The following is a 9,952-nucleotide window of genomic DNA, read 5'->3' as shown; positions in this document are numbered from 1 at the left end:
TCAATAAATTCGTCACTTTATAGCGACGCAAATTGACATATCAAGATTTCACTTCTATATTGGCTATAGGTATATTTCGATTATTTATGTCTTTTGAATAATTTATATTGCGAATATACAAGCTAAGACCTCCGTGAATTTCTATTTCACATTTGCGATCTGCCCACACGAACATTCATACATCACTCATATCACTTTATTCCTTTTGTAGATGTAACAATTATTACTGTGGCTATTATGAAATTGTAATGGATTTCTAGTCGAATTGAATATGTTATTTTGTTCATATTATGTACCTTGTTAATTTCGCTCGCCTCGTCAGCTCCAGAAGAGTGTGTGAAATATCTGAAACAAAATTTACCTGGTTAAGAATTACATGAATATTTTAAGAAGTCGTTGTCGACTTATAAGGCATTAGTCGCTTACAATACTACAGCCAATATACCATATTATGTCATCACTTAAAATATGGCAGTAGACCGATGGATGACTTAGAAAAATATATTTTTTTAGGCAACAAGCGCTGAATACAATTTTTATCTCTAGAATGGAAATAAACATCCCAAAGGCTGAAATTATAACACCTTATGTACCAATTACCTGAAATAAATTATTCTGATTCTGAAACAAAATTCATATTATAATGCTACTTCGCATCTCGAGAAATACGCAAATCCCTAAACATATTTTTTACACGGGGTTAGTATTAATAGCAGTCTATATTACTTTGTAAGTGCGACAATATTGTTTCAACAATAAGTCATTCATAATTTTATATGTAGCGGATCGATCCGTCATAGCGGTCGTTAAATGATAAGAGTGGCAACTCGCAGTAGAACTGGGTTCACTACCTCTGTTGCGGTGCGTATGCAAGGGTCAGTTGACTTAGCTCTACTATAATTCTGTCTAATCTGGCTCTACCATGAGTTTAAGCCCGGTCGCACATTGTCCGAATTCTGATCAGAAACACTTGAATTCCGCCGGATCGCCACCCCGCACACTATCCGAAATATCCTTCCGGCGAGTTCAAGCTCACTCGGCTCAGTACAAAATGTAAGAGACAGCGCGGACGTTCAACTGTTTCTGATCAAAAATGTCGTACAATGTGCGGCCGGGCTAAAGCTTTACCCCCTTACTAATAAACGTTGTATAAGCTTTAAATAGTTATACAGCGTTTTGTTCCTGTCACACAAGTGACATTTTTAATTGGATTGCAGAAGACAAAACACTGTATAACTATTCAAAGTTTATACAGCGTTTATTAGTAAGGGGGATAGTATTTATCGATACTCGATACCGACTACGTTAATATTTAGTATGGCGATTTTAGTTCTGCAAGTGACCGCTGTAAAATTTGCCATACTAAAAATTTACGTAGTCGATATCGAGTATTGATAAATACTATAGCTTTAAACTCATGGTAGAGCTTGGTCTCTTTATGGTCGTGGAGGGAGTCCAAACAAGGGACATCTCTCCATATACGGCTAATACTCCCGGGGAGCTTCAACGTCACAGGGGGATGCAATGCACTTTTTGGATTTGAGCCATTTAAGATTGGAATATTATGCAGCTCAACACCTCAGGCGGAAGTCTACCAATTTAATGTGAATTTACTAAAACTGTACAATGTTTACTACATAAGAATGTAGTAAACACCCAGTTTTGAGTAGTTTATATTTGCATTGAATCGCACTGCCTCGTCACAATGTGCAATGCAATTTGGTTGCATTGGTCCGGTCCCAACGGTGGAGTCACAGACTTTTTAAAGTTGTTAAAATTTTCATAAAATCTTATACAACTAGCCAGTAACCTTGTAGCCTGGACTATAGTTAATTGAAGTTAAACTTCTTACTTGTTTCTGTTCTTGGTTACAGTTAAAAGTGAATTTAAAGCGTCTTATTAAATTCTTAGTAACGCAGTCTCATTGGGACTAGGCTGCTGACAATTTGGGACCTCACAGCCGGATTGAGAGTATATTCTGTAATAAATCAGTGCGATAACTCGCAGACATGATTCATATCGTTAATGGAATTGGGGTACCAGTCATTGGGCGCCGGACTGACACTCGCTTGTTTCTGTTTGTCAGTTTTAATTAGCGCCCTGCCTGTCTAGCATACGCCAACGAGATATCTCGTGGATATCTCGCTCTCGAGCGTAGTGATATTGTCGATAGCGATATATATCTCTTTTTTGCTAACATGCGTACGTCGAGACTCGAGAGATAAATTTCTCGTTCGTATATTGTTCGTTAGTATATAGACAAAAATAGCACATATAAAAAAAAAACAAAATTATCTCTAATTTTGACGACAGACGTACGAGAAAAAATGTATATCATGTTAGGGTCAATAGAGATGAAGAGATAAACCAGTTAACATCGAGAAAACGTGTAGAGTGAGATATCTCGTTGGCGTATGCTAGCACGGCAGGACAGACATATTTCGGTCTAGAGTCTAGACCGAAATATGCCTGTCTCTAGACTAGCTAGACTACCCATAATAATTATAGTTCACTACATAGTTTTTAGGGTTCCGTACCCAAAGGGTAAAAACGGGACCCTATTACTAAGACTTCGATGTCTGTCCGTCTGTCTGTCTCCAGGCTGTATCTCAAGAACAGTGATAGCTAGAGACTTCAAATTTCACACATTATATTATATTTCTGTTGCCGCTAAATTAATAAATACCAGAAACAAAATAAATCAAATATTTAATTTATTTTTCATTTCCAATTCAACAAACTCTATTATTTTGTCATGTTTTGCTCTTTATCAATGATAGCTACACGTAGGCAATCGAAATATTCACAATATTTAATAAGTATTGGTACTTCAATAATTGATAGTAAAATATAATAAATATTTAAATTAAATGGCACGGAACTCTTCGTGCGCGAGTCCGCCTCGCACTTGGCCAATTTTAAGATAGATGTTGATTTTGAGAGTTCATTTGTGTAATATCTGAAAATAATCTTATGTCAAGATGATTTTAGGTCTAAACGGTTTCAGCAAATTTTTATTAATACCATAACTTACTTTGTTTCAGAGTATGAATTTTTTCTGGTGCATCAACAATACAAAAAGTTTAAAGATTCAGATAGCGCTAAGGAAAATAGTAAATAACTTAAATAAGTCACATAAGCTAAAGCTCATCTCACATACAGCTTTCGTAGAGCCTTCGCGTAAAGTGACTGACAGCACGAGTCGGGATACATGTACAAATGAATGAGGTACAAATGTGACCACCTACGTCAAAATAGGCTTTATTACCATATACATAGGGGTCAGCAAAACGCACAATATGTGCAAAGAAACTTAAGCTCTAATCTTTCTAGATATAGGTGCAAAAATCAATTGGAGATGATCTACCTCATAGATCTCCATAATATGGCAATAACAAACATTATGATTTGTTGTAATTATGTTCAGACATTGAAATAATGTGTCTGCTTACGATACTGCACTTTATAAAACCTATATTTATAGCATATTGAATGCTTAATATAAATAGAGCCTAAGGACTATTGAAGCCTATAGGGTAGAATGTCAGGTAGATAGAAAATTTTGATCGTTTTCTAAGCTGACTTAAAACTAATGAGAATTAATAAATTGTAAGACACAAAATATCCAAAATACTGGAGATTTTTGTTAGTTTTAATAACTAACTTTATTCTGCTTTTATTTTAGAGACAAGATCTACATAATATTTTGTAACTTGATTTTGATACTATTTCTGAACTAAAGTTTTTAAGTCCTGCAATAAGTAGAGTAGTAACAAGTTTTTTAGATACTGAAGGCTGTTTATTATGAATGAATGAATGTATTATAATGATCATCCTTAGTCGTGCTACCAATTTCAACATCTAGACACGCGGCAGCGTGTAAAGCCAAGTTCACTTCATTTTTTTTTCAATGCTATTATTGAAAAAAGCTCAGTAATACGGAAGCCATAACATAAGTCAACCTGTCACTGTTCCATCACCATTGATCCTAGTAGACGCGCAATTAAAATGTTAATGCAGCACTCGGAGGTGCACAAAAAACTTAAAAACGTGCACAGGAAACTTAGAATTACTAATTACAACAGCAAAGCGGTTGCACGGCGCGCGCCCGTATATCTAATGATTGCCTTGAATTTATGATAATATTTATGGCCGCTGTGACATTGCCGCAAATCGTCTGCAAATCCCCAAGAAAGCAAAAAAGCGGTCATATTATAGCGTCAACGATGAAACCCACCGCAAAGGGCAATCCTAATAAAATCTTATAAAGTTGGCCTACTGGCGTCAAAGAATCTCCCACGGTATGGTCATTTGAATAGCTATTTGTCCAACTTGTCCGGGAGGTATACAACATTATGCTACACACAAATTCGCGGTGAAATCGCAGTAAATCGTGACATCTACAGCTGGTTACCATAATTAGTCAAAACGCCCTCAATCGCCGGATTATGCACAGGAGTTACACGTTTATTCAAATATCTGACATTTAGTTGGGGGATTTCATCTTTATTGTATATCTCTAGGGCTGCCAACGAAAAGCCGGACGCTTAAGGCTGGAAAGGGTGAAAAGCCTAACAGCCTAAGTTATTAAAAAAAATATGATTTTTATCAGCTTAAGGCTCAATTTCACCAACGACTGTTAAAGTTAACGCTCAGATTAGTATCACGTTACTTCTTTCGTTTTTCATATGAATGAAAGAGAAGATATGACATTTTAACAAGCTGTTAACACTAACAGACGTTGGTGAAATTGGGCCTTAGGTAATGAGATATTAAAACTCGTGAAAAGGACTAGGTAATTAGAATTTTAAAGAAATTTGAACAAAAACAAAATATTATGTAAACATAAGTAGTTTAAGAAATCTAGTTTTTACAATTTTGTTAAAATTATCGTTGTCTTGTTTTGTTAAAATATCATTATGAAATATTTAAGCTACCATGCTAACATGCTATATGTAGTTCTTTTCACTATTTCTAACTTTTAACTATACAGTAGATGTATAACAACAACCCCGCCAAGACACAAGTCTGCGCTTTCACCGCTAAAAAATCACCAATGGTCGTATATCCTCGTTTCGAGGGCACATCTTTAACCATCTCCCCTAGTATTGAGATACTTGGCGTCAACATATCGAACGAAGTCCAGTTCCGATATCATGTAGAGGGTAAGACCAAGTTAGCCTCGAAGTAGCTTGGTGTTCTTAACAGAGCGAGACAGTATTTCAGTCCGGACCAACGCCTACAACTCTACAAGGCGCAGGTTCGGCCTCATATGGAATATTGTTCTCATCACTGGACAGGGGCGCCAAAATACCAACTGCTCCCTCTGGATCGTATCCAAAGAACGGCCGCCCGAATTGTTGACAGCTATAGTGTTTCAAACAGCTTGGACCCCCTGGAATTAAGCCGAGATGTAGCTTCACTCTGCATCCTCTATCGGTTGTATTACGTGGAGTGCTCTGAGGAATTGTTCGGAATCATACCACCTGCAACTTTTCGCCACCGTCCCACGCGAAAAACATCCTCATCAGCTTGATGAGTGGCAGTCTTCCACCGTGCGTTTTTCGCGTAACTTTCTGCCGCGCACTGTAAAACTCTTGAACGAACTGTCACCAGCAGTATTTCCGGACCTATACGACCTGCAAACCTTCAAGAAGAGAGCGTATTCCTTCTTAAAAGGCCGGCAACGCGCCCGCAGCTCTTCTGATGTTGCGAGTGTTCATGGGCGACGGTAGTTGCTTAAGCATACGTCAATCTGGATGAAATGGACTAAAATTGAACTTTTTTTTGTAACAATAAGAAAAAAAATACGTGAGATTTGTCGAGACCCCGCCCCCCTTAAACACCTCACGTAATTTGTGGAAGAAAGGATTAGTTTTCTTGACTGCGAAAAGCCGGACAGGCCGGACTCAGTTTATTTTTTCCGGACACGCAACCTGTCCGGCTTTATCGCATGGCAACCCTGTTTCTGGTGCTAAATTGAATGGGTAAGGTGTGCATATCTTAACAAATCCGCCCATTAATCATTGTTACCTAAACTGTTCGTGTGTGAATTTTCGTGCGAATCGAGTCATTAGATTATATCTGGCCTATAAGGGCTTTGGTGCTTGAATTGACTGTAAGGTCTCCTATAATTACGAGGCTTATGTTGACAATATTCTGTTTCAATTCTTAAGGCAGCATTCCGATCTTTACAGCACGCAATCGCGACCGACAAAAACTAATTTATAGTACTCCCAAATGCGCATGCAAATCTTCGCTAATAGGCTTGATGACTATTTTTTTTTCTTATTGGTAATTGAAAGACCCTTAAAAAATAGAAACATCGCTGAAAGAATGACTTTCATAGCTTAAAAATTCACCAAAATATGACAATTCAAACATCTCATAAAATAGACCTGCCCGAAACGCTCCATACAAAGTGCTACGAAAGACTGACGTCACTCTTTCGTAGTTTGTACGCATCGGGAGAGAACTTTGTTTGATAGGTATATTAAATATTGCGTTTATGAAAGTGGTTTGATAACAAAAATTGCTTTGAATTGCATAAGTTATCGAATGATATACAAATATTAAGAAATTTAATTGAAAAAAAAATCGACTTGATTATCCAACTTTGAAGGCGCATAACAAAAAAAATACAAATGCTATCGAGCTGAAATTTTGGGAACACTTATTTTTACCGTGATTTCTTTATTTTATTAACAAAATTCGCTAATCTTTGACCTTGTCATCATCCCTATTGTCGTAATCATAAAAACACCCGAATCTATGAAACGTAAGAACCCCAAAAAATACACTTGCATTTTGCACTTTGTTCAAAGGAAATAAAAGTAAATATCATATAGCCGGTGGCTGCCTGCTGTCGCTGGTCCGTCAATAAGTGCTATCTCACCGGGAAGCCATCGCGGCGTTACCATGGTAACGTCCAAGCAACGTCAGACGCCTCGACGTCGCTGCAAAGCGCTGTTTTTCTTAAAGGTAAGTTTAAAACAGCGCCTGCAGCGACGTCTTCCGACGCTCGGGAAATACGATCGTTGCCGAAAAACTGCGAAAATTTATATGCGCATTAGCACTTTGAGAGCACTGTACTCATTACTACTATTACTAGAAAATGAAACCTATAGCCTACTACTCACTAGGCTATAGGTTTCATTTTCTACCGACATTGGTCTAGGGACCGAGACCGCCACTGCTTTGTAGTTACGTAGACCAAAATGAAAGCAGCAGCAGTTCATTAAGTGTCCGCGGGGATCACAAAGTCACCTTTAATTTGAAACGCAGTTTATGCCTAAAAAGAAAATGTTGCCTAAAAAATTCTGTTTCTTTGCCAAAACTAACACAAGTGGCTATGTGACTGTGATTGTAAATAATGAGAATGAGATTTTTCTGTCCCAAAGGAAGACACGAGTATTCAGAAGTCATAAAATTAACACTACACATTTTATCGACTCGATAATAATTATTCCAATTTCCTTTACCTGTAAACCTTTTAATAATATTCCGTCCGTTTAATGCCTATTCCATTTCGTTTTTGTAATAAAATTAAGTTGGTAAGACGAGGATATTATGATTTACCGTTCATTACTTTTTTTCACATTATTTATGCTTGGCTAGCACATTTTTACGATATGTTCATACCTATAATATTTAATGCAATATTATAATAGGGTATAAATACGACCCTATCCAATCAGGTAATGAGTATGTTGGTGACGGGTCTTCACGATGTAGACTATTGCTGGTAGACTTGCTGTAGGTTCAATCGTACTCGAAACCGCCCCCGCCATGGAGGTAGAAGCCTAGGCCTGTGGGCGGTTGATCGGAGGATCACTGTCCACAATATACGCCTCGAGGAGAAAGGTTTCCCCGATGGCCGGGGAGCGTCTCGGTGCAGACAGGCGGTGGCAAAGGCTGCTGCAGTCGAAGTGATGCGGCAAGCGCTGCGGAGGACGCGGTCGAATGCTTGCGATCGCGCTCCTTCGCGTGTAGCGTTGACGAGGGCATGGGGGGTAACAACTCTGCCATAAGCGGGGAGCATAGAGTTTTAGCCTTAATGTCTTTATGCCTCGGCTGATTGCTGCATTCCGCTGGGGCTGCGTAAATCATTTGCCCATCTAAGAAAACAGGATAATGATTAATGAGTATATGCTATATTACTTCTGTCATTATAATATTTTAGCATACGTAGCGTCTATACTCGACTATTCTGTCCATCCCCAAAATTTAAGGCAGTTGCGCCTGCTCTTTATAAATTAAACTTAAGCCACATCATCTCTACCTTAAAGTAGAAAGCGTCGCAAGCGCATATATCTTTACTTTTATAGCCCACGAATGTGTATGCTAAACGAGATCTCACTTACAGAAAGGGCGGGCAATTACCACGTCCTTTATGGCCTAAAAGCCGCCATTGGAGGCCTATAATATTTGGGAGTTTGGACGCGATTTGTGTAACTAATTACTGGAGGGCGCCTGCTCCGCCGCGGGAACGCAGGACACCGTGGGAACCGTACATCGTCAATATTGGTACAGTCCATTCATCGCCGACGAAATTTAGAAGCTAGTTCTATTGTAACTTAAGGTAAGTACAGGGTGCTCGAAAACTTTGTCAGTGTTTTTATTGATTTATTGATATTGATTTATTCGATATCTACAGTCTTATTTATAGCTTTTTATGATTAATTCATTGTTGTATAATAACAAGATCCTTAAAATACTAATAAAGTGAATATTGGTTAAGAATGGTTAAGATTAAATGAATATAAAATAGTAGTAAATTTTTCAAGGAAAGCATATAAATAAAACTAAAAATGTAATTTAATTTCCACAAATTTATAATCCAGTAAGCCAAGAACTAAATAGGTTTGTCGCTTTTAAAATATTGGGTTATTTATGTTACATTTCATACAAACTGACCTGACATACCGGATCACCCTGTACCCCTCCACCCACGTGGTGTTTAGGTTTGTGATTATGTCGCCGACCGCGCCGTGCCGATGCATTATGGTAAATAATGTGTGTTTGTGGGGCATTTATAGCTAGGTTCGTCCTGGGTGGCAGTCCCGTTTTTATGACACCTCCGCCCTTTGTTGGGCTAAACTGTTTGAGTTTGGGAGGGACATCCGAACTTGATACATTAGTAATTCAAGACATGAGCGATGAAGTTGGTAACTAACATTTTACAACATAAGAGAAATTACTTAAGGCCGTCCCCCGAGCAAACGACCTTGACCATACATTTGCCGCGTAGCCGAGATCGCACCAAACCCTATTATTTTTCCTTATATTTGTATAAAATTGACTTAAAATATATTAAAACGTGGAATTGTAGCTTATGATATTGTCGATCTATTGGCGTGTGTTTCAAATAAAAGCAATTTGTAAATACAATAACTATAATAATTACAATATACTGTAATTAAAACAAACCTTGTAACTTACCTACTTCATCATCAAATATGGATTCTATGAATATAAGCTATACATAGAATCCATATTTTTTATTTCAAATATTTTTCCGGTTAGTAATTTTCAAATTGTTAGTTACCCATGTTACTCATGTCTTAAATTGTGTGGGTACTCGTGATATGGCGGTGGATCTAAAATATTATGTCGATTTATACTTAAATGTAGATTTAACGGATAAGCTGCATTTTGAACAGATTACATCAGGAGAGTTAGATTGTTCTTGTGTATTAAATGGATTTGTTTGTGTTTATATATTTTTATATTATGTAAGTATATATAGATTTAAGTCGGATTTTCCTTTCTGACGCTATAACTCTAGAACGCACGATCCGATTTCCACGGTTTTGCATTCATTGGAAAGGTCTCGGGCTCCGTGAGGACTATAGAAAAAAAATCAGAAAAAACTTCAAGAGAAAAGTAGGAAAACAGGGAAAATCATTTTATGGCTAAACAACGCTTGCCGGGACAGCTAGTATTATGTATA

The 9,952-nt window shown here is 37.6% G+C and overlaps 1 long non-coding RNA gene across 1 annotated transcript in view; it reads right to left on the bottom strand.

The window, feature by feature from the left end:
- LOC121734239 overlaps window positions 1-9,952 on the bottom strand; it is an 87,941-nt gene that overhangs the window by 29,999 nt on the left and 47,990 nt on the right. The window contains exon 2 of the long non-coding RNA XR_006036683.1: window positions 297-345. This is a non-coding gene — a long non-coding RNA (uncharacterized LOC121734239). The remainder of the gene's footprint in view (window positions 1-296; window positions 346-9,952) is intronic.

Source organism: Aricia agestis, chromosome 15, assembly GCF_905147365.1.
Source record: "Aricia agestis chromosome 15, ilAriAges1.1, whole genome shotgun sequence".
NCBI lineage: Eukaryota > Metazoa > Arthropoda > Insecta > Lepidoptera > Lycaenidae > Aricia > Aricia agestis.
The sequence above is the reverse complement of the archived record's forward strand: the minus strand, read 5'-3'. Positions and strand labels throughout refer to the sequence as shown.